We start from the raw sequence: 25141 nt of genomic DNA on the forward strand, positions 1-25141 counted from the left end.
CAAAAAGTCTTGATTGCATAAGTCTTCACACCCCTTGAGTCAATACTTGGTGCAAGCCCCTTTTGCAGCAATAACAGCCATGAGTCGTTTTGGATAAGCGTCTACCAACTTAGCACAGCGGGATGGTGCAGTTTTTGCCCATTCTTCTTGGCAGAATAGCTCAAGCTCTTTCAAGTTGGCTGGGGATCATCTGTGGATTGCAGTCTTCAAGTCTTGCCACAGATTTTCTATAGGATTCAGGTCTGGGCTTTGACTAGGCCACTCGAGGACATTCACTTTCTTCCTGCTGAGCGACTCCATTGTTGCTTTTGCTTTGTGTTTAGGATCATTGTGCTGATGAAAGGTGAATCTTCTCCCCAGTCCCAGGTCTCTGGCAGACTGGAACAGGTTTTCCTCCATCCATCTTTACCTCGATCTTCACAATCCTCCCTGTCCCCGCTGCTGCAAAGCATCCCCAAAACATAATGCTGCCACCACCATGCTTTACTGTAGGGATGGTGTTAGCAGGGTGATGTGCCGTGTTTGGTTTACGCCACACATATCAGTTAGCATTGAGACCAAAAAGTTCCACTTTGGTCTCAACAGACCACAAAACCTTCTCCCACATGCGTGCAGTGTCCCCTAAGTGTTTCTTTGCAAAAGCTATGCAGCACATCATAGGGCTTTTTTTCAGCAGTGGCTTCCTTCTTGCCACCCTCCCATATAGGCCATGTTTGTGGAGTACTCTTGAAATTGTTGAACAGTCAACATTTTCCCCCCAATTTCAGCCAGAGACCTCTGAAGTTCTTTTAAAAGTAATCTTAGGCCTCACAGTGACCTTCCTCAGCAGTTTCCTTAAGCCACGGCTACTGACTTTGGAGGGACGGCCTGATCGAGGCAGTGTCTTGGTGGTGCCAAACTGTTTCCACTTTACAATGACGGACTTGACAGTGCCCCGTGTGATATTCAAAGACATTGAAAGTTTCTTGTAGCCTTCCCCCAATCTGTACCTTTCAATAACTTTATCCCGGAGTTCTTTTGGCAGCTCCTTGTTCGGCATGTTTTGCCATTTGCTTCAAATTCACTTCATACACCAGAAACAGCTTGATTCTTCATCCAGGAGTATTCAAATCAGTTGAACTACTGTGACTGGACACAGGTGGGCTCTATTTAAATTATTATGTGCATATTTATTGTGGGTTTGTTGTGTATTGATCATGTATTAATTGAACTGTGCTTTGGCAAAAATAAGTTCCGCCGTACACTACTATTTAACTGCAGGGTAAAAAATCCTCAGACAGTCAGCATGCAGCATCCAAACATTGTTTTATAAATAAAGATTATAGCTGGAGATTCATAGTTCTGACTGTACTGGTACCTCATGGGTGTATTGTAACTTCACAGATTATTAATTCACATAAATACATTTCTGCTGTAATTATCAATTTAAAAAAAGTCTCCTCCCCCCCCCCCGTAAATTTGTGGTAATAAAAAGTAAACTAAAACCGTCCTTCAAAACTCCAATTTTAAAATAACTTTGCTCACAGAAACAGGCCCATTCATCACATTAAAACTAAGAAAGGTAAGTCTACGGTTATTCTTAGTATTATAGTGATTTAGCATCAAGGTTAGTTAGGGACTCAGAAGTTACAAAACCTGTCTTCAAAATTACAAAACATTGGCTTGTAAAACAAATTTGAGCTCCTCTTGTGATGCCGCATTTCATAAAGACAAAAAATAAATACATTATATCTTCAAGACTTTGACAAAATATTAAAAATGAATTTTCTTAAGAGCAAATATTTTCATGACTGCTTTGTTAAAAAGTTATGCCACTTTCAAAAGCCTGATTTATAATAAATTGATGAAAGAACCCAATGCTTAATCCTGCATGTGGACTTGTTAAAAGTGCCTTCCCACTTTGCTGCCTGAGGCATTTACTGGGAGGGGGGGGGGGGGGGGGAGCAAATCCCACAGTATAATCTACTTTGACGCATAATTCATAAAAAAAATAAAAAAAATAAAAAAAAAAATACCTTAAGCGATATTTATTATGAATTATATATGCTGGTGCTCTAAAGACCAAGCAGTAAAGCATTCAACCTGCCTTGTTCTCTGCAGATACAGACTTAATCTGTCAGTATCTACCAACTAACCAACAACTCTACATGACCTCTCATTAAATAGGAGGTATTTGTCCCTGAACAGTCAGTAGAGATTAGACGAAAGCCAAGAATAACTATAAAAGATAACAGAAGCTCCAAAACAGACAATTTCTTTCAATGATAAAAGCTTTACCTAACTGGACTCACACCAGCGTGTGCTTTTGGGCAACACATCACAAAGCAGTGCTGAGCAGGGCCAACAGCCAGCTGATGTTAATAGGAGGGTGGAAAAAAAAAAGATGGCAGCAGCAACATTCAAGGATATAAAACAAAGCAACATGAGGATATAAAACATCAGGTGTCAAGACAATGAAAAAGTAGCTCAACTTGACCAAAATCCACAACAACTTGTGGAATAACAAAAAGTAGCACCTGTCCATTCAAAGTCAAGGTTAGTGTAACGGTACTTTTGCCCACCTATATGAAAGTCAGGGCGAGGACGGTGGCATGAATCTGGGCAGGATAAAAGTGAAGATTTCCAATACATTAACAGGGCATAAATGTTAGTCTGCTGAATCCAGCTGGTTTTCATATCTGCCAAAGGCAGGAATAAAAACCAAAACTAAATCACTAACAGCCTGAACATACAGTACAGCAGTGCTGAGAATTTGGCAGGCATGTACTCCAATAGACCCTTAATATGAGATCTCTCTTGGGACACAGAGCCAAATTTAAGCTTTGCCACTTTGTAAAAATATCTGTATGGGCTTTAAAAGGTGCAAGACAATTGATGTGTCAAATATTTGTCCCGAGAGCCTTACTCAGTGGAAACCAAAGCAAACTTCCAAACCCCTCCTTGTCAGTGACTCAGGACTACCTCTGTAGGTCCAGTTGGTGGTTTTAATTCAGAAAGTAAATATCAAATTATATTTAAAATTAAGAAAAAATGTACACGGATACATGGCCGTAAATAGCTATGAGGACACCGAAGTCGTGTCCTCGGTTGTTTTTTTTGCATCATAAATGCTAGTGCTCATGTAAAAATTCTGGTAAACTACAAAAGACTCCTTGATTTTCTCTGTTGGTTTGCTGTGTAACATAGATTTGGAGGTTGAATAGTAAATACCAAGCAGTCATATAAATACTGCCAGCTATAGCTTGAAACCTCGGTTTGACCTCGGTAGAATGTCAGCTCTAGTTATGACCCTACATGCATATAAATTAAATGACTGCAGTTCATAAAGATGCAGCGTTGAAATCTGACCAAACCCAGGTGGGGACACAGGACAGGAAGACTATATCTATAGAAAAAACACATGAACATGTTTGATGATGTAAAGCATTTGCACTGGCTTGGGGAGAATCTGCCTCAAGCAGCTGAATGCCTCGAACATACATTGGTCTTCAGAACTCAGGCTTCCATACATAAGAGAACATTAGCTGCACCAAGTTAATGCCACTGATTAACAAAATAAATATGAGAAGTTAACTGGTCGCAGCAAATCCTGTACAAATCACTTACTGTACTAGATTTCCACTTACAATCAATTGTAAGTGGAAAACTAAGCAGGAACACATTTTTAAAAGGAAAACTATTTTAAAAGATAAATAAATTCGATCAATAAAAACACACTTGTCAAGTTACACAGTATGGTCACACCGTTTCCCTACAATTTCTAGAAATTAAGTTTTCAATTGTTAACCTTAATAAGGCTCAGCTCATTTTCTGTTGTATTATTCAGTTCTCTCTATTTAGAATGCTTGCCTGTTACTCTTACTCAGTTAACAGTCAATATGCCACAGGAGCCATGCCGTGCTTTGTGCAATTTCAATGTGAATAAAAGCTGCTTCACATGCACCACCAGACTGATTCGTGATACAATCAAAAACCTGCCTCAGACGGCACAGCAGGTAGCAAAATGTGTCGCTATTGCACGGGATCCAATCGGATTGACCTCATGGAGGTCGTCTGCCTTGTTTATCATGCAATGGTGAATGCAGATTTGGGACTTTCACAAAAAGGAAGCATTTGCATAAAGTCGGTTGACCACCTTCCTTTCCCCAGACTTAGGTAAGGCCCTGCATTTAGATGTCACTGTTTATCATGCTTATCCCTTATCGCACTGTAAACATTAAGGAACTGCAGCAGATGGCCTTTTCTGACAGGGTTAATGTGTAAACATAAGATAAAGAAAACTTCAGCAATGCTTTCCCTGATAATAGAGGATGAAAAAACTGACAATACAAATATATTTGTCTTTCTTTTTTTCTTCAAATAGGGTTGTTAGAAGACTGGCAGCTGGAGGTTGACTTTCTGGCAGTCTGATACTGGACCAAAAAAAACAACCAAAAAAAACAACACAAAAAAACGTACAACCAGGCAGATGTTACAGATTAAACAGGGTCTATTACAGTACATGAAGTGAGCTTTACTGATTATACGGAGATCCTTCAAAATTAGCAGGTGTTCACAAGACCTTATCAAAGATGTTCATCAAAAGTTTTAGATGTTGACAAATAGCAGGCTTCAGTCTCCAGCAATGTTCAACTACCAAGTTCACCATAAATAAAAATAAATAAAGATGCATTGGGGACTTGTGGATTAATGTTATTTTGTCCCCAGAGCACTGGCATTTTTGTATTAACATTATAACTATGAAGTTTATAGTTTGTGCTGTGACAGGTCATGTTTAATTATCTCAACATGCTGCATTGGTTGCAAAGTAACTAAATGAGAGTGGTCCTTAAGTAGGGTGTTAAGGAGATTAGCATTTACCTGGAACGTACAGCATGGTAAAAGAAAATCAAAGGCATCAAGCCATGCTTTCTTGTATGTTATCTGCACTCATGGCTTGTCTTTCTTTTGTCCTTTTGATAGAAAAGAACTTTAATTTCACTTCCTTATTTTTACTTTGGACGTTTCCATAGAAATGCTCTTCTCTGCAGTGAATGGATTGTATTCATTAGCAAGATTTAACCAAGGATTAAACTCGACATAAAATACATGTTCCAGTACACACAGCAGCAGATCATTCAGAGTGTTCTTAGCTCTTCGTGTAAGACTAAATCTGTATGCGACAGATCAGTGCATCGGCTAGTTTTGGAATATGCTTTGTCAGTTTTCAGCCTCGGTACGACGGTACAAATTTTAGGCCCTAGGTGAAAAAAATTCTTCCAAAATCAGCTTTTAAACGATTCAATGCACTAGTTACTTGCCATTGATTGGTTCTCAATTGCCCAGTTTATGTCACATGAGAAAGGACTTTTTTCTTGTAGTGAAACAAACACAAGTTTGGGTTTTGGGTTTAATGTAATTCCTGCCAACAAAAAGTCAATTGCTCAAATCTGAATTTCTGAACAGCCCTATTGAGGGCCCGATTCACAAAACAGTTTGAAGTAATGTTTATTAGGAGCCTATTTGTTTAGAACATTAAATCATTATCAAAAATATGCAAATCCCTTGAGCCCAAATACACAACATGTCAACAACTTTGACAGAAATTACAGAATTCTACCGATTATGTGCAAGCAAATCCTAAATCAGAGTAATCTAAATAGACATACACCCACACACAGGTCCACGCACAACACCTTTTCAGAAATACAGGTAAATAAACAGACCAAAAGAGAAGATCCGCAAAGCCTACAGTACTGTACACCCAGCACAGCATCTCATTATCATTTCAGAACCCAGCAGCGCACTCTACCCTGTTTCTACATCTTTAGTTCAACCGGTTCTTTTTTACTGCCACATTGTATTCATGTATGCAAAACACGATCTTATCCAACCTTATTACCCTAGGTTCTTCATTCACACCAGTATAACCTTACAGTAGAATTAGGGCTTCTGTTTTTTGGTTTTTATTTCATTTTTTTTGGTGCTTATTTTTAGCCAAGAGTCTTATTTAAATCTGTTTTTACTTTTTATATAGCCTTTTTTTCTGTCAAAATACGTATAGTAGTAACTCGACAGTGCTTCCTTCTTTCCTTTGCCGTCTTCCACAATGAAATCCTTATGGTCACAGGGATATTCTTCTGGGGTTTTTGTGTGTGGGCATTTTTTTACATTTCACCACAATTTGCAATTCTGTTTTAAATCCTCTGTATCTTAACTGTAATACAGCTTTAAATCCCACGAACAAACCTCCACCCCTAATTGTAATCTCATTTTAAATCTGGCAAGTGGAGTCTCCAATAGCAACGTAGGAATGTGCCGACGCTCGGCAGTTGGGGTGGGTTTAAAGTATTCAGAACGAATCAATGATAGATACAAGTCAGGAAGGAGACACATTGCCCAGCTGCACTGGAAAATGTATATATATATATTTTTTTTTTTTTAAATGGGAAAGGGGTGGTCAACGTGAATTGATTAACCATTTCCACTGTTTTTCCAGTGTTTTCTGGTGTTTATTGGTTATACATGGGTTTCATTTTTATATCAGGGGTGTTATCGGTTTTTATTAGGGGTGCACCGATAAAGATTTTCTTGGCCAATACTGATAGCCGATGGTTATCTAACCATATCGGCAGATACCGATAATAGACAGTGCAGGTAAGCTATTGTAAACTACTAGAACAAGACATATATTGTGTGCTTGACAGCAATTTATACATTTGTCCTACAACAGTCACACAAAAATAAGACTTTGCATTTGTAGTAAAAACACTTCTGTAGAAAATATATAACATGACATTAACTTTTATAGCCACTTGCTATCAAACATTGCGTAATATAATTTCTACTTCTACTGTACAGTAGAAAATAAATGTAGCCTACGCAATGTCAACTACAACTGTTCATTTTTTATTTTAAGCATACAGTGTTTAAATGCAGCACAACTTAAATTGTTCACATGTGGCATCAAGTCTGTTCTGCTGCACACAACTCGACTACCCTATTGTCTTCAGATAAAAAAAATAAAAAAAGAAATCCAAAACATTGCTCTTTTGCAGGATGATCATACGTTACACAGCATTGGGAAAATGACTGTCTCCCTGTTCTTGCGTCATTAGTATAGCAAGTGCGCCTGACCAAACATTAAATTCTGAGCTGGAAGAAATTCAAGCATGAATAATCGGTGTACATTAAATTGGCTTAAATAACAAAAACTGCCGATCGTCGATTGTGTTTTTTTTCTTTATATCGGTGCCATGCCGATAGGCTACCGATTATCGCTGCACCCCTAGTTTTTAAATCGGTTAGAAACGAAAATTAGAAGCCCCAGTATAATGTAGTAGAATTAATTCAATAAATAACAAATGGGAGAACCCCATCCAAGAATAAAAGAAAACAGCTGACCAATTATAACATTCTTTATACAACCAAAAATTATACACTCACACCGATAAGCACATAAGCACATTTTAGGTATACTTAAAAACAAGTGTACTATATCCAAATGGCCTATATTAGGCTACAGTACACAACCAGTATAAAACAAGACATCTCCTTCACAGTGGTATCCTGCTCCTGCTTACACTGAAAATAATGTTTTGGTCAGTAAATTGTAGTAATTTAAAAATACACAGTAATTAAAAATAAAATATTATTTTCAAATAGTCAATTTTGCAACCTGTAGATGAATGAATCTTTTGTGTTTTTCTTACTATGGAAAATGTTTTTCTTTCCTTCTTCAAGCACATTAAGTATGACTGCAATTTATCTTGAATAGAATAGTCCGCTTTTAAAACATCCATTTACTTTTCCCTTATGAACATCTACAGTACTACAAGGCTGCAGTCTAGACATGCAGAATTAATACTAAACAAGTACACTCGTCTCTCCAGGTCAGCAGTCATTTCAACTTCACTACAGCAGGTGGTAAAAGTAAAGCACTCATTAAAATTTATGTTTAAAAAGGAGATTCAAAAGTAGGTTATCTTTCAAAAGAAAAACAGCTTTAGAAAAATAGCCTTGAACAACATTTGAATGTCGACAATCAGGTTTACAAACCCTACTTATTAACTTGTTCTGCATGCCCAGCAGGAGCAGACTGCAGGTCACTACTGTACTTACTTTAAGTTCATCTAAGGTTTTAGATAACCAAATTCACAGGTATTAACCAAAACATTACATGATTTACCTAATCCACAAACAGTGCAGTTCATAAAATGACGTGTAAAAAATAGCGTGTGCATGTTATTGTTCTTTAGGCAACCAATTTTGGTTGCAGCAAAGGTCAGAAAGAGACAGGCCATGGTTTTGTTGTTTTTTCCCCAGGGTTGGAAATAGCCTGACCTTACAGCTCCATGTTCTCCCTGAAAAAATGTGGCTGCACTGCACCATCCCACTGGATTGAAAAGTCATTAAGTAGGAGGTCAAAGAGCATCTAGTCTGGCAGTCGCAGACAGGTAAACTTTATAAATGGCCAAGGGGTAAACATCTTACAGTAGCCTTGTAGTCCAGGCAGCTGTACAGTAACTAGATTCCATGTTTACTGGATTATAGGACAGAAATGTAACGTATGTTTCTGTTTTGAAAGGCAATACGTGTGGGTTTGTGTTTTTGCAAAGAAGGTTTTACTGAAGTAAAAACAATTGAGAATGTCCTAATAACTTGCATACACTTTAGTAGAACGTTAGATGGTCACAGGTACTTCAGTTCAATGCTGCCAGTCACCCTGAGGCAATGTAAGGAGAGAAACAGCCAAGTGGAGTTACATCCTTACTAATGAAGTTACAAATCCGCCATCATTGTTTTCATGTCTGTTTTAGACCAAAGTACTCATTTAATTGTTTCTCCACCACTCTACATCCTTTTAAAAGGCATCCACACACCCTAAAGACAGTTATGTATTTACATCAAATATGATTCAATTCAACAGCAGTTTTATATGAACAAAGAGATTTTCAATAAGACTAAACTATTTAAGAAAAGATTTCTCTGGAGGGATGGGTTTAGTCAATGCTTGAATAATGATCTTGGTTCATTCAAGGGATGTTTATAAGTCTACTGGGCTTTACCGGGAGTGAACACAAACAAAACTTTCTCCAACCTAAAATCATTTCAGACCCCAACTCATACTAAAGTCCATATGGATTTCTGAATTACAAAGCTTTACATCAAGGCATACCAATGAACTTTAGTATTTACAGCTTAAAATGCAATTACTATTAGAGAAATAGGTTTGCAATCGACGTATTGGCTGTAAACTGTAGTCATCTCCATAAAAAGCCTAGAAGAAAAAGTGAGCATGGTTAGGTTTCGATTTTTCTTTATAGATTTTCAGAGTGGAATAAACAGTTTTCCTTTACAGCCGCACATCAGCACAGCACCCCATTTTGTTCCGTAATTACAAGTAGCTGTTATTTGTGCTGATCACCTCCACCTCTTACAGCAGACTTCCTCAAACTTCCCTAAAGGAATTAAATGCAGTCATTATTGCAAAATTGTCACGTATCCCCTCAACAGCTTAACACCTTGCAGATTCCTAATGTGCCAACCTGGTTGCCACGGCGATCCAACAAAGTACAGGGTTTGTGTTGTACAGCCACCTAAACGAGTGATCATCTGCTCTTACCAGTCAGTTGTAAGTGTTTATAGTAGCCAATTTGTTTAGATTTGTTACTGATACAAGTTAAAAAAAAAAAAAAAAAATAGCTGAAGAGCAGGAATTTAATACATTATATTTCTACATCTGAAGTCTACTGACAAGACGTGCATTTGTTTGGACAGCCATTAAAACTGCAGTCCCAGGCTAAAATCCTGAACCCACATCCATCACACACTGCAGAAGACTGTACTGTATAGCCAACGATAAGGGTAGCAGTATCAGCAACATGCACCATTCAATTTCTCTGATCCCCTGTAATAAACTCCTGATCCCTTTACGCGTTTAAAGCCATGTATAGGAGTTTGAGCTTTCTACTCAACACTGGTAACTAAGCCGAGGCAGTATATGAAGTAAAGGGGGTGAAGCTGCAGTATTGTGATTGGACACAAGCAGCTCTGAGTAATATTGCGTAGCTAGTGTGCCGTTGAGCCAGTGAGCCCTGTTTGAAAATTATATTTTTCATGAATGAACAGCTACGCATGGAAGGTGTAGGCTTTTAAGAAGCATGCTCACAGCTGTTTTACTGCTTACAATTCTGATTTATTTATTAATTTGTTTTAAATATTTGTTCATTAAGATGCCTGAAATGGATCCATACAGTATCTATTTGCTAGTGGCATAGCAGTGGTGTAAATGTGGAAACTGATAGAGTTCAATCTAAACATCTCTGGCCAAGGCTTCCTTTCATGTACACCATAATTAAATTGTTTATCAACAAAAATTGCTTCTGCCATATAAATATTAAACTGTATGATTTTATTGATATCCTAGAGAACTCATACATTACAATTCATGCATCTATAGTGAAGTCATATTGTGTGTGTGTGTCTTTATGCAGTTTGTCTTGTAAGCCAAAACAGAGAATAGATCAGTTACCTGTCTAATATTGCCATCTACTGGCAGCAGTAGGGTTTGCCACTAGAAATACTTTCTATGCATGTGTATCAGGCAATTCTGAAATCTTCTCTATCCCTACCTTAAGATACCAGTGCAATTCTTTAAAGTAATGCACAGCATAGAATAATGAAATAAAACTAACAGTCAATGCTGCAATACAACAGTTTCCTGAATCACAGCACACAGACTGAGAGCTAGTTCTAGATCTATGGAACAATGAAGGGTAAAGCATATTGCACGTTTGAAGGTCATACAAATTGATGACTGCATTTAAATTAAAAAAAAAAAAAAAAAAAAAAGTATTTTATTTTCAAATGATGTCCAACATAAGACTATAATGTTTAATAGCTTTAAGAGAGCTGTAAATGCATCAATTAAAATTCATGCTGGCCTATAAAAACAACAGAAACTATGGATTCCAATCGTTGGCCAATGCTGCCACCTGCTGATATTTTCATATCACTACAACTTTTGAATTTTAACCCATCACAGATTCTTATCTACAAGAACACTTGAGGAAATTTGCATTGCTAAGAATTACATGGTAATATAGTTTAAATCCCTCAGTATTGGTTTAGGATGTGCATGTGTACAGAATTCCCTTACAGAACTGAATCTATCATGAACAATTTGTAAGTACCTAAGGTTGTCACGTTACATTAGTTTTGAGTCATTTCTTTTCAAAATACAGCAGATGAGAAATGTGTCCTCTTACAAAAAAAACAAAAACAAAACACATCTGTAGTACTTCAGGCACAGCGACATATTGCAAAATACCCATTACATGCCATAGTCGTCTTCCAATACTGTAAAAGCTTGTCGATCACGATATTGAAAACTAAATAAAACACATATTGGCACAAACCAGACAATTTCTGACAAAACTATACATTGAATAGATGCCAAGCTGAATAGCAAGATGCAGATGTAATGAAAAACGGAAGCAAGACAGAATTGGAACACAAATGGTATGAATGGCACGTGGGTAAGAAATGTTACCTTTGAGTAAAGTATTCCGTCTCTCAAACATGAAAAGCATGTATCACAACAACATGAGCAAGGAAAGGTGTTTTCGGCTAATCGAAAGACCTACAGCAGCTATGCAAAGTGCGTCTAAAAAATTAAAAATGACCTTCACAATGATCTCAGGTATTGGATCAACAAAAATCAGCAACCATAGTGTCACAAAACGCAAAATCGCCACTATTACACAGTGGTGCAGAGAATTGAATTCTTACTCCCATGATTGATCCCAATAAGCCTTTAGATACAATTAACAAAGTCTTTTTTTACCCCCTTGCGTCAAACTTTACTATTGTATCCATTTGTACTAAGCAGCAGGGAAAGAGAGACTCAAAACTTAAATGTCTGTCAAAACAACACAACTGCAAAGTACTCCCTTACATAGCAACACACAGGGCTGACTTTAAAGACATTAGGCATTATTCTGTATCATTTATCTGGCCATCATGCTTTTTGATACAACTACTGCAGATCTCGGTTTATCTCCAGAACTAGAGAGATTTTGATTTATTTTTTTATTTTTTTAAATAAGTGATGTAATGGTCTGTGTATTTTGTATTTATTTAAAAATGCTTGCCGTGTACTTAAACACTGCGTGAAATAGAAATACTAAGCCTAACCTATCATTTTTGTTAATTATAAATGTATAATTATTTGGTTGGGTTAAATAGCCATGATTGTTGTCAGCTCAAGTTTCAATATGTATTTATTTATAATTTGGGGGATTTATTTTTAAATCACTGCGCCAAAGCACCCCACTGACCACTAAACACGTTGCGACTATTAGAACAAGAGTTGTTTTTCTGAAATGTAAAATTGAGCTAACTTAGATTCAGCCTGGAATAACTTACACCCCCCCCCCCACCCCTCACTCACTGCCAAGGCTTAACATCTCCTCTGAATTTCAAACCACCACAAACGTTGCTCTTCCAATGGCCTTCATGAATATGTCTTTCAACTACAGGATGATGTCTAGCCAATGCTCATTGTCCTTTTCTTGACAACTAAATACTCATTTTACTATGGCTTAATTTAGTCATTATCCCACACTACTGCACTACAGGAGGTTTAGAGTTAGCAACACGGAAGTTCATTTCACAGTGCCCTTTTACTTTAATATCAAGGACAAATGGTCCTTGGCTTTTTTTTTTTTTTTAAACTATGGATGTAACTTAGTTTCTACCCAGCTCTAAGGGCAAATGTGTAATAATTTGAAAAATGTGCAACATTTTTCAAGCAATATAATGATTTCAGCTAGCATTCAATTCACTCAGTAAATTAGCTCTGGGGTTTCCAGTGAGGAACTCAGAAGCATGTTCTGGATCAGCATCACACAACCGTTTTCAATGTAAATGTTCTTATTATGGAATAATTCTCCCCAGTGTGCTAAACACAGGTTACATTAATTTGAATTTATACAACTGTTCAAGTCCATTTGAACAAGTGATGGATACCTTGCACAGTCATCTCCAGGACACGGACATCTCAGTACTGCATCTTTAAATGCTGAATAAATAGGTGTAACCATATCTAATGTACATTTTGCTTAATCATATTATATACAGGTTGTCCATTACTCATTATTATACCATATGACAATCTATGCCTTAATTTGCATATACAATTCAATAGCATCTTACTATATACAGTATTTCAAAAGTAAGACTACGGCAGTTAAAATGCTCAAGCATGCAAGTTAAAATGACAATTATTTTTATATATATTTTTTTTTTTAAGTCATTGTGGCAGTCTGGCTCGCAGTGGTGTGGTGGATGACGTCACGGACCAGGAAGTAACTGACTCCAAACAGTGGATGGGCGGGTGAAACCGAGTGCCAAAGCACTCAGCGTATTTAATAATAAATAAACAAAAGATTTAAACAAAATACAAACAAAAGGGCACGAGGGCCAAACGAATAAATAAACAAACAAGTAAGTGCCGTGCTGGATAATCCAGCACGTATTAGCAATTGTTTTTTAAATATTATTCCTTCTCTCCGCTCCCCGTACTCTCTACTCCAACACCCCAACCTCAAGTGCAGAGAGCTGCAGGTTTATATACTCTGGCCGAGGGATTAACTAGTTGGTAATTATCTTATTATCCCCCGGCCAGAGTCTGCACGCGTTTGGTAAGGATGCATGACTGTCAGCTATTTAAGTAATCAGTAGCTGATCAGCCATGCATCCTCACGGGGTTTTTAAATAATAATAAAAGACGCGGCGCTTTTACCCGCGCCGCAAACAAAAATACAAATAATAATAAATAGGGGCGGGACACTCCGCCACACATGCCCCCCCTTGTGCGCAGCACACATGGCCCCAACGGCCACCTCCCCCCTCAGTCTTAAAGTCCCGGAAGAGGGGGAAGCAAGTTACTTCTGGGGGGTGGCCATGGTGGAATCTCTGGCACCCCCCCATTCTTCGTGGCCGGCAGCTCCCTCTTCCGGGGCTCCAGCCACACTCTATCCTGCCGCGAAAGTGCGGCTGGGGGAGCTGGTCTCCTGACCTCTCCCCCCTTCTTCATGGCCGGCAGTTCCCCTCCGTGGGGCTCCGACCACATGATCTCCAGCCGCGAAAGTGCGGCTGGGGGAGCTGGTCTCCTGACCTCCCCCCCTTTCTTCATTTCTGGCAGCTCCCTTTCATGGAGCTCCGGCCATCGTGTAGCGACCCCAGGCGAAGCAGGATCCCTGGCGACCCCAGGTGAAGCCGGACCCTCGACGACCCCAGGTGAAGCAGGATCCCTGGCGACCCCAGGCAAAGCCGGACCCTCGACGACCCCAGGCGAAGCCGGATCCCTGGCGACCCCAGGCGACGGCAGCAGCAGCGGACCCTCGGAAGGCGACGGCAGCAGCAGCGGACCCTCGGAAGGCGACGGCAGCAGCAGCGGACCCTCGGAAGGCGACGGCAGCAGCAGCGGACCCTCGGAAGGCGACGGCAGCAGCAGCGGACCCTCGGAAGGCGACGGCAGCAGCAGCGGACCCCCGGAAGGCGACGGCAGCAGCAGCGGACCCTCGGAAGGCGAACTCAGGAGGGGAGCCCCTGGCCATGGAGGCGGCAGCGGGAGCTCCACTTCTCCCTCGTACCCTGTGTCCTGTGGAGAACAAAAGGCAGCCCCAGGCGATGCAGAACAGCCATCCCCAGGCAATGGCGATGGTGGGAGGGGAAAGCAGTCCTCCCACAGCGGCTGAGACGGAACCAGCAGGTATTTACCCTCTGCTGGTGGAGCTGGGAGTGGCAAGCAGTCCTCCCACGGCGGCTGAGGCGGAACCAGCAGGTATTCACCCTCTGCTGGTGGAGGTGGGAGGGGCAAGCAGTCCTCCCACGACGGTTGAGGCAGAACCAGCAGGCATTCACCCTCTGCTGGTGGAGGTGGGAGGGGCAAGCAGTCCTCCCACGACGGTGGAGGCGGAACCAGCAGGCATTCACCCTCTGCTGGTGGAGGTGGGAGGGGCAAGCAGTCCTCCCACGACGGTGGATGTGGAACCAGCAGGCATTCACCCTCTGCTGGTGGAGGTGGGAGGGGCAAGCAGTCCTCCCACGACGGTGGAGGCGGAACCAGCAGGCATTCACCCTCTGCTGGTGGAGGTGGGAGGGGCAAGCAGTCCTCCCATGACGGTGGATGTGGAACCAGCAGGCATTCACCCTCTGCTGGTGGAGGTGGCGGAGGCAGAGGCAGCTCTTGCTGCTCTGCTCCTGGTGATGGTGGAGACAGAAGCAGCTCCTGCTGCTCTGCTCCTGGTGGTGGTGGAGACAGAGGCAGCTCCTGCTGCTCTGCTCCTGGTGGTGGTGGAGGCAGAGGCGATGGGGCGGATGCTGGCCACTCAGAGGGAGGCTGTGGCGGTGCTGGCTCCCTCTGCTGTGGCGGCTGGGCTGGTGTGTGCCGTGCTCCCTTCAGCAGCATAAATAGAGGCTGCTGGGGAACACCAGCATCCTGCCCTTCTCCCCCCCAGAAAAATTCAGGGGGTTGAGCCTGTAACTCCTCCCCTTCTGGCTCTTGGGACTGCAGCTTGGGTCCTAAGGCTGTGGAAGCGCAGACTTCCACCTCTTGGGCTATGGACGCACCGACTCCCCCCTCTTTGGGCTGTGGACGTTCGGGCTCCTCCCACTCGGGCGTAGGACGTTCGGGCTCCTCCCACTCGGGCGTAGGACGTTCGGGCTCCTCCCACTCGGGCGTAGGACGTTCGGGCTCCTCCCACTCGGGCGTAGGACGTTCGGGCTCCTCCCACTCGGGCGTAGGACGTTCGGGCTCCTCCCACTCGGGCGTAGGACGTTCGGGCTCCTCCCACTCGGGCGTAGGACGTTCGGGCTCCTCCCACTCGGGCGTAGGACGTTCGGGCTCCTCCCACTCGGGCGTAGGATGTTCGGGCTCCTCCCACTCGGGCGTAGGATGTTCGGGCTCCTCCCCAGGCTGTGGAGGCGAAACCAGCAGGCATTCTCCCTCTGCTGGTGGAGACGGTAGCGATGGCTCCTCTCCCTCTGATGCTGGAGACGGTAGCGATGGCTTCTCTCCCTCTGATGCTGGAGACGGCAGCGATGGCTCCTCTCCCTCTGGCGCTGGAGACGGCAGCGATGGCTCCTCTCCCTCTGGCGCTGGAGACGGCAGCGATGGCTCCTCTCCCTCTGGCGCTGGAGACGGCAGCGATGGCTCCTCTCCCTCTGGCGCTGGAGACGGCAGCGATGGCTCCTCTCCCTCTGGCGCTGGAGACGGCAGCGATGGCTCCTCTCCCTCTGGCGCTGGAGACGGCAGCGATGGCTCCTCTCCCTCTGGCGCTGGAGACGGCAGCGATGGCTCCTCTCCCTCTGGCGCTGGAGACGGCAGCGATGGCTCCTCTCCCTCTGGCGCTGGAGACGGCAGCGATGGCTCCTCTCCCTCTGGCGCTGGAGACGGCAGCGATGGCTCCTCTCCCTCTGGCGCTGGAGACGGCAGCGATGGCTCCTCTCCCTCTGGCGCTGGAGACGGCAGCGATGGCTCCTCTCCCTCTGGCGCTGGAGACGGCAGCGATGGCTCCTCTCCCTTTTGTGCTGGAGATGGCAGCAGCAGGGTCTCTCCCATATCCGCAGCCAGGTAGTTGAACACCATGGCTGCGATGTCTGGGAGGGAAGCTGGGTGGTGTTGTTGTTCCCAGGCCTCCCAGCGCTCCCCATCTCTTGCCCACAGGAGGTTGATCACTGCAGGGAGGGCTTCCTCATAATCCCTCCCCGGCTCCACCAGCCAGTCCCAGACTCCCTCAGAGGAGAGTGCATTCGTCCTCTTTGGAGGATGCAGGTCCTCCCTCACTGGACGCTCTGGCTCCTCTTTCTCCTGCCATGGAGGGGGTTGGTCGGGTGCTATGTGACCCACCTCCCCAACAGCGAAGCACCACTCCTCACCTTTCAAGCAGGTGGGGCAGACGTCCAGCATGGTTGAGCTACAGTGGGACCTGCGACCGGCCCCACGCTGCTGTAGCTGCTGCTTCCTCCGTCCGCTTCTTCCCATATTTTTTTTTTTTTTTTTTTTTTTCTTCCCCAAAAACACACAAAAACACTTTGAAAAAAAAACGAACAAAAAAACGAGCTTTTCTTTCCTGGTCCGGCTATTGGAGGCGTTTGTTTTATCCCACGCAGGACACCATATGTGGCAGTCTGGCTCGCAGTGGTGTGGTGGATGACGTCACGGACCAGGAAGTAACTGACTCCAAACAGTGGATGGGCGGGTGAAACCGAGTGCCAAAGCACTCAGCGTATTTAATAATAAATAAACAAAAGATTTAAACAAAATACAAACAAAAGGGCACGAGGGCCAAACGAATAAATAAACAAACAAGTAAGTGCCGTGCTGGATAATCCAGCACGTATTAGCAATTGTTTTTTAAATATTATTCCTTCTCTCCGCTCCCCGTACTCTCTACTCCAACACCCCAACATCAAGTGCAGAGAGCTGCAGGTTTATATACTCTGGCCGAGGGATTAACTAGTTGGTAATTATCTTATTATCCCCCGGCCAGAGTCTGCACGCGTTTGGTAAGGATGCATGACTGTCAGCTATTTAAGTAATCAGTAGCTGATCAGCCATGCATCCTCACGGGGTTTTTAAATAATAATAAAAGACGCGGCGCTTTTACCCGCGCCGCAAACAAAAATACAAATAATAATAAATAGGGGCGGGACACTCCGCCACAGTCATCAATACCTATATTTCTTGAAATAGGATAGAATAATAAGATATGTATGAACAACGCAAGTTATTTAACAAATATCAATTTTATTTGCTCATCTTCATGTAGGATATGTGGTTCATGCACAAGGGGCCACAGAACTTTTGGCTGCTGATATTGTGCTGCATTTTCCAGCACCTACTGAAAACCAGCTGGGGTTAAGAAAACACACAGCAAAACAAGAACCGGTATTTCAAAGAAACTCATTGCCCTCCCTGTAAAATAATCTGAAACTTCACAGCTTCTGCTTTTTTTCCCTTTTGTAATGCAGACCAACTGTAAGCTTTTACAATCCATAACTGGCGAGTTCTGATACACTGAAGATTTTTATTATGGTTTTAAAAGTTGAGCCCAAGAAGTCCCCCCCCCCGTCTTTAACTCGTGGCCTATGTAACAGTACAATTGTTTTGGTCAGCAGAACACAAGCAGATTTTTGGAGCATGACCCCTTGCTGGCTGATCATTTTAACAGAGTTTATTTACAAGCTGCTAGGTTGAGAACAACCAGATGCTGGGTCACTCTGGCCTGATCCCTCGCAACACAAGAGTCCTCTTGTATTCCAGAACAGGCCGAGACAAGCTGAGAACTGTTCATTAACTAGTATGAACTTTCCAATACACTGCTGTTATAACAAACATTTAAATTCAAACTGCCCTTTTAAAAAAAAAAAAAAAATTTAAAACTCACAACCAGCGGATTCCAACACACAGAGTTTCTTTGGTGGGGGGGGGGGTGACGGACCAAAAAAACCTTCAAACCTTTTTAGTCTATTTCTTTACAGGTTCATGTTGTGGAATAATGTAAACAAGGTACAGGTAATGTTGGACGTGCTTCTACTGCCACCTTGTGGATTCTTCCAAAGATGCACTTTTCTGATTGAACTGTCTTGTATTTTTTTTTCTCTCTAAAATATTTAGTTACAATATAGCAAGGTATTTAACTAAATTACCAGTATTGTTGAAACTATTATTTGCAAAGACTTCAAATGTAAAACAAACAAAGCCCCTTGTTCTCTCTTTTGTCAAAGTCCTAGATTAAATAACCCCTATAAAATGGGAAAGCACCCACGATGAAGTGAAGATAATGGTTACAGTAATATTGACTATCAGCATGCATTATTTATTCTGATATTCTATTTAAGAAGGAGGGTTAGTAACTGGACCACCATAATCAGCTAGTGGCAAATTTAAAACCGAGAAAACAAAGCAACAGTAACTCAGTTCTTTATAGCACTGGGTCTCAGTGTGCTGACCTTGAAGGCAGCCAGGGCAGTGGTGGACATGACCGGCAGCTATTTTAACTAAGTTAAGCACTAAGTCATAATTTCATACCAAGTAAACCAGAAAAGCAATTGTAACTTCTCCATATTATCTGAGGAAATATTGGTCGGACTGGGTGCAGATTGCTTCTGCTCTGTATTGTAGTGTTTACCACTATGTGGTCCAAAACCATCTTACTGAGCAGCAAAGCCCCTGCCGCTCGTAGCACAATTAACAGGTTCCATGATGTTTCTTCAATAAAGAACTCAAGTCATCTCAAATAAATGTTACTCTAAACTAAGAATAGGCACCAATAATCTATATTATTTTGATATATTGATAATAAATTCCCATATTGCGATATCGTGGGATTAAAAAAAAAATTCACGTACGCTCGCAGAGACATACTTTCTATTGCTAATACTGCTACAAATACAAACACAGTATAATCATGTTTATTTTATAATATACAACAAACCCTATACATACCAATCATGGTCAGTCTTGTAAGCAAACACCACACACTAAAGGATTATTTAACCATTTTATACGCTACCAGGAAATGAGCGGTTTATTGGTAATCCCGTTTACATATAATGCTCCAAATAACTTGTACGAAAGAATGTTCATAGCTGGTTTTACTAGAATGTATGTGTAATGTATTTACAGATGTATATTCTGCAAGGATATAGACCACAATGCCATCCTGCTACAAAATTACTTTACCTCAACCTAACTTAAGACTGGGACAAATTAAATTGTGTCAAAATGCATTACAGAACAAAACAAAACAGGAGGTAACTATCTGGAGTCCAGCCACGGTCTGAGACCCAGCAATATGCTTTAGATCTTTGAATGCAAACTTCATAGCATTGAGATTCAGTTGTTTTTGTTCTCGGTTTTCTTTTAAAACATGTGGAGTATATATATAGCGTAATTAGAAAACTGCTGACAACCAGTTTCAACAAAGATTTAAGTTGAGACTATTCAAACAGATCAGCATGTCAATGCAATTAGAAAAACAGGACCACACGTTGCTTGACAGGTTTGGGAGAACTACAGAGCTACATGAGGTATTCCTGACACCATCTCATGAAAGGAAAGCCCCCAGCTGAAATTAATTGAAAACAGATCAGATATTAAAACAACAAAACAGTAATTTATTTTATGAATGCTCTGCAGGTACAATTTCATAACCTTTTGGTTGTATCACTTTGCATGGTTAAAACAACTTAATTTTTGTGCAGCCTCCCCTAGACAGAGAACAAAATACTGTATGCAGTATCAGAGATACCTGAAATGTGGTTTTCAAGACTGCAAGCCTTATTTTGACTTGAGGAATTCACTTACAAAACAAAACCTCAAATTAAATCAAAGAATAAATATTTTTTGACAAAAACTGATTTTGAAACTGGGAGGTTTCCCATTTCACTTATTTGTTTACCCATTTGTGAGTTCTATTTCCTACATGTTTTAGCCTAGGCCTCTGAAGCAGATTTGCAGTCCTAATCTTGGACCATCTTCCTATGGCAGCACTGCAGTAGGTGAGATTTGCCTCAGTTGGGGTCTGTGAAACCAGCTACAGTAAAAATCTTTAAAAATTGAAGTTCCTGCTCATGATTTTCCACAAACATTCCGTGTGGACATTATGATAGGCTTTATTGGTTTTTCCCCTTGGATTTCAAATGCAAGAAAAACAGTAGAGATTTTAGCTGCTTGACCTTTACCAGACAGCATCTGCAAAGTCAGTTGATAAATTACAGCAGCCAAAACATAGCCGTTAACCTTACTTGTAAAAGCACAAAAGACCCATTTATTATAAACCACAGTTTCCTCCACCTCCTAGTGTTTTCTGGTTCACTTCTAACTAATTATCCCTCTTCTTATAATAGACCTCAACAGCAAATTACATTTTGAGGACCGATTAAAGTAAAACATTTAAATTAGGCCAGCCATAGATCATTCAACAGAAAATCAGAAGAGCCATTTAAAAATCACATTTGCTTTGAAAAGGCTGAGTCAAACTCTGTTAAAGGAGGTATTGTTTGGCAATGGTTTAGTGGAGCTGGAGTCACTCATTGTCAAACACCTCAGTCACACAAGGCTAGTAAGGAAGTTACTTTATGGTTAGGATTGGTTGAATTGTCTTACTCCACATCCCCACCCCCTTCTCTCCGCAGCCTATCCCCAGGTGAAAGGAGTAGTAACTATATGTATGTTTATATCTAATATGATACACCATCATGAGCTAGATAGACAGATAGATAGATAAGATAGATAGATAGATAGATAGATAGATAGGAGGGGGGGGATCGTGCCCCAGGATTCATTGTATGTACTGACTTTTACAAAACACAGGTGTACTTAAAGCAAACTGTAGCCTCATTTAATCCCATACAGCTTTATTTTATAAACTGAAAAAAAATGCTGTGTTTTATTATGCTCTTATGAAGTCAATTACAGTAACACTCCTATTTTACTGCCAAGAGAAGGTGGAATCTCACTGGCATTTTGGGATTGACATTTTGAATGTGTATCAGTCAAACTGAAAATGTTAAGTGACATAAAAAAAAAAAAAAAAAAATAAGTAGTGAATCATTGTTCAAATAACAGTTTCTCATAACAGTGGATTATTTTCACAGATTCACCATTCCTTAGTAAATATATTTATTCCTACTTCGTTATTTCTCAGCAATTTCCACAATCTGTTCAAGCATCACACTGGATCCTGAATATAACAAATTCAAGATATAGCTGACAAAACAAAAACACTGCCTACTAAAGGTAAAAAACAGCTTTTTGTTGTACAACTAAAATCATATACAAAAATATGTTTGCTGGATCTCTAATCTGATTTTAAAAGACCATTTAAACTTAAATTACCGATTACCTGGACTTATCTTTAGGGAGAACCACCATATTTATCATCCTGACACTTGCTAATGTTAAACTCCCACGCAGTAAAAATCAAAGTGCCCTGCAGACTTCAAATGAAAGACTATGTGCAAGTTTAATATCACTCCTGTTAACCTCTGTTACTTAAGTTTCCCAACCCCATGTTTTACCAATTTTCATCTGGAGAAAAGGGTTAACAGGTCAGAGGACTTGTAAGAAGACTCATTAAATCCCTACCGCACTCATCAGAGTCTGGGATATTGCCTTACGACTATGGAGGTGGTAAGTTTCTAAATCTCAAAATGTGCAAGGAAGGCAATTCTACAAGTTAGTTGACTTGACACGCATTTCATTTGACACTGCTTTAGAATGAAGAAAATATATTTAGGAAGCAATTTAATAAGGTCATATTAAAAATTAAAAAAATAGGGCAACTATTAATGCAATGGGGGTCCAATGTGTGTAAATGCAGGTGCTCCTATTATATATCTATCTATCTTCACAGAAAAGTGAATTTGAAGGCAGCTGAATTCTCTGAGGTTCTGGGGATTGTGTGTACAGAAATCCCAACTAAGAGTTTGTGGATCCGAGTCACAAGAATGAGGCAATGAAGTGATGAGAAACAGAACCGCATATCGGTTTAGCAAAGAAAGTAAACAAATGAAAGTCACGGGGAAAACGATATCCAAAACATCTGAAACACCAAAGTTCAAATAAATAAGATTTATTGGAGACAGACATTTATTGCTGACAGATATTTATTGCTCACGATGAAGATATGATGAAGCCGAGAGAAAGTGTAAAAATGAACTGCTACATGTAAACATGAAATACATTTCATGTCCCTCCTTCTACACTGAAAGAAAAGCAAGAGGGAAATCCCTGAAATGTCAAAATATCTTTGGCAAAAAGAAAAAACATATGAAATTCATGTATGCCAGGCAATATTTATGAGGATGAAGACAGTGGTGACTATTTAGGCTTTGAAGTTAAATGGCACTGTTAGAGCTGAAAATGAAAGGCACTCAAGTTCCCTTTTTTCTGTTAAAATGCAAATTTCATATAAAAAAATATTTTATTTATATTTATTTGATTAAATGATTATAAGCTGTGTTTACTGGGTTATTAACTTTACTAGACAAATCAGTATAAAGTTACAAAAGATAATATTCTATTCAGTATGCAAACTGGTATAAGGTGGCTTTTTTGATGTTTTATTATTTATTTCTTAGCAGACGCCCTTACCCAGGGAGACTTAGTTGTATACAAAATAAAATACATAAAGAATTACAGTACAATTTAATTTTTTATTTCAGATATCTTTAAGGTTGGTTAAAACTGATTAATAAAATCCATTTCGATTTCTTTTTCTTTTTCAGTTAAAATAAAAAAAATAACAAAACTAACCAATCACAAGGTGGAAGTCAGGACAACAAAACCAGCCGCGTGACTTTCAGAAATGAAGGAGTTTGCCCATGAGAGAACTTGAGTTTGTCCATGCTGGAGTTTGCCCCATAAGAGAGCTTCCCATGAGCTCTCAACACTAGAAGTGTGCCCAACAGAAGGAACAGCACTCCAGGCAAGAGAAAGAAGTGAGCTCCACCCGCTAGAAGTGGCTTGGAGTACGGAGGAACGAAATGGAAGCTAAACTACTCTGAAGAAAGTTTTCACAGAAGGCAAGGAAGAACCAATGTGGCTAAAATCAGCTTTGAGGAGAGCCGTAGCTCTTTGTCCTACGAGAGACTGAAACAGTAAAACGGAAGCATAGCCAGCAGCTGGACCTAAGGTCATGTACTAGCTGTACAGAAGAATTGCAACGAGAACACTTCTACGAACTACATAACTTTCTAATTGCAACACATTATCTGAACTGAGTTACGTCTGACCAACGTAACTATTTCCAGTTGGAAAACTGCCAACAACAATGATAATGCTGCAAGACTTGGAGATCAACAAGCTGATCTCCATTTGAAAATAACTATTTGTTTATTGCGAGCCTACGCAACAATGCATACTTCAAGCAAAGTACCATCTTCTTTCACTGGGACTTCAGATCCAAAGAGCTGCAGTGTTCATCAACACAGTTTGACTTCTTTATATGGAAATCGATAAGTATTCAACATATCTAATATTAAATACTTTATGACTCGAGAAAGTAACTGAAGCAAATGCTATTAAGTTAAGTGGATAAACTGTTCTAGGAATAGAATATAACTTCCTGTTTTAGTGTGTGTAAGAAATGTATTTTGCTTGTTGAAATGTGCAACTCAAAGGAGTTGCCTTGTAAATGCAGAGAATTTGATCATTGTCCCATTTCTGAGTTAATTTGAATATATAATCAATCGAGGTTGATAACACATTATTAGTTTGGTACATCACGTCTAAACTAAATTAACACGGTAAAACTAATTTGCTAAATTAGGTACTGGAATGTTGGATTCTGTTCTGATTGGGAAGTTGAATTAATTCTTGTGCATATTGACATGATTGATTACGAGAAACGGGTATTGAAAATACTAATGCAAAGTAGACACTGTGTGATAAGCCATATTTAATATTAGTATATTAACCATGTATGCTAATGTTATGGTCGTTGTAATCGTTTGACTATGAGATCAATGAACTGTATGCTATTCATGCATATCTCTAACCAATAGCCTTTCCTTTCTGTAATATTAGATTAGTTGTGCACCCCCTTTTTATTCTTAAATAAACTATTGTTTTATATTTCTGACACGTTGTGTGAATGTTGGTTATTGTCTAAGGTAATTAGAGTTCTACATGATCCCACTTAACTATTATGGTATGTCTCAGTTATTAACATTTGGACGTTTATTAAACAGGGCGCCTAGAGACTAATTTATATTTAAATAAATTGTAAACCTAATTCACTACACAGCTGACCATGGCAACAATGGGGGCACCAGGAAAATACAGAAAAAATGCAGTATTTTATTATTTCTACATTGTGTAATTCTATAATACATTTGTATGAGTGACGTAATGACATGTGTGTAACAATGGCATGTCTCATTCCCTTGGCTACACAAATGCAATTCGTTTTCAGTTTTAAACTTTATATTTGGTTTCAGCAAAAACCAATTGGACATCAAAACAACTGAAAGTCGATTTAAAAAATAAATAAATAAAATCACAACCAACTTTAAAATGTCAAAATATGTCTTATATAAATAGTTTGACATGGTTTATGCTAGAAAAGCGAGTCAAACTACAATT

At 40.5% G+C, this 25141-nt stretch overlaps 1 protein-coding gene across 1 annotated transcript in view; it reads right to left on the reverse strand.

Annotated features, from left to right (window-relative positions):
* The window catches only part of cdkal1 (CDK5 regulatory subunit associated protein 1-like 1), a 433346-nt gene that overhangs the window by 401152 nt on the left and 7053 nt on the right, over nt 1-25141 (reverse strand). The gene's annotated exons all lie outside the window — the stretch shown is intronic.

Source organism: Acipenser ruthenus, chromosome 3, assembly GCF_902713425.1.
Source record: "Acipenser ruthenus chromosome 3, fAciRut3.2 maternal haplotype, whole genome shotgun sequence".
NCBI classification, from domain to species: Eukaryota; Metazoa; Chordata; class Actinopteri; order Acipenseriformes; family Acipenseridae; genus Acipenser; species Acipenser ruthenus.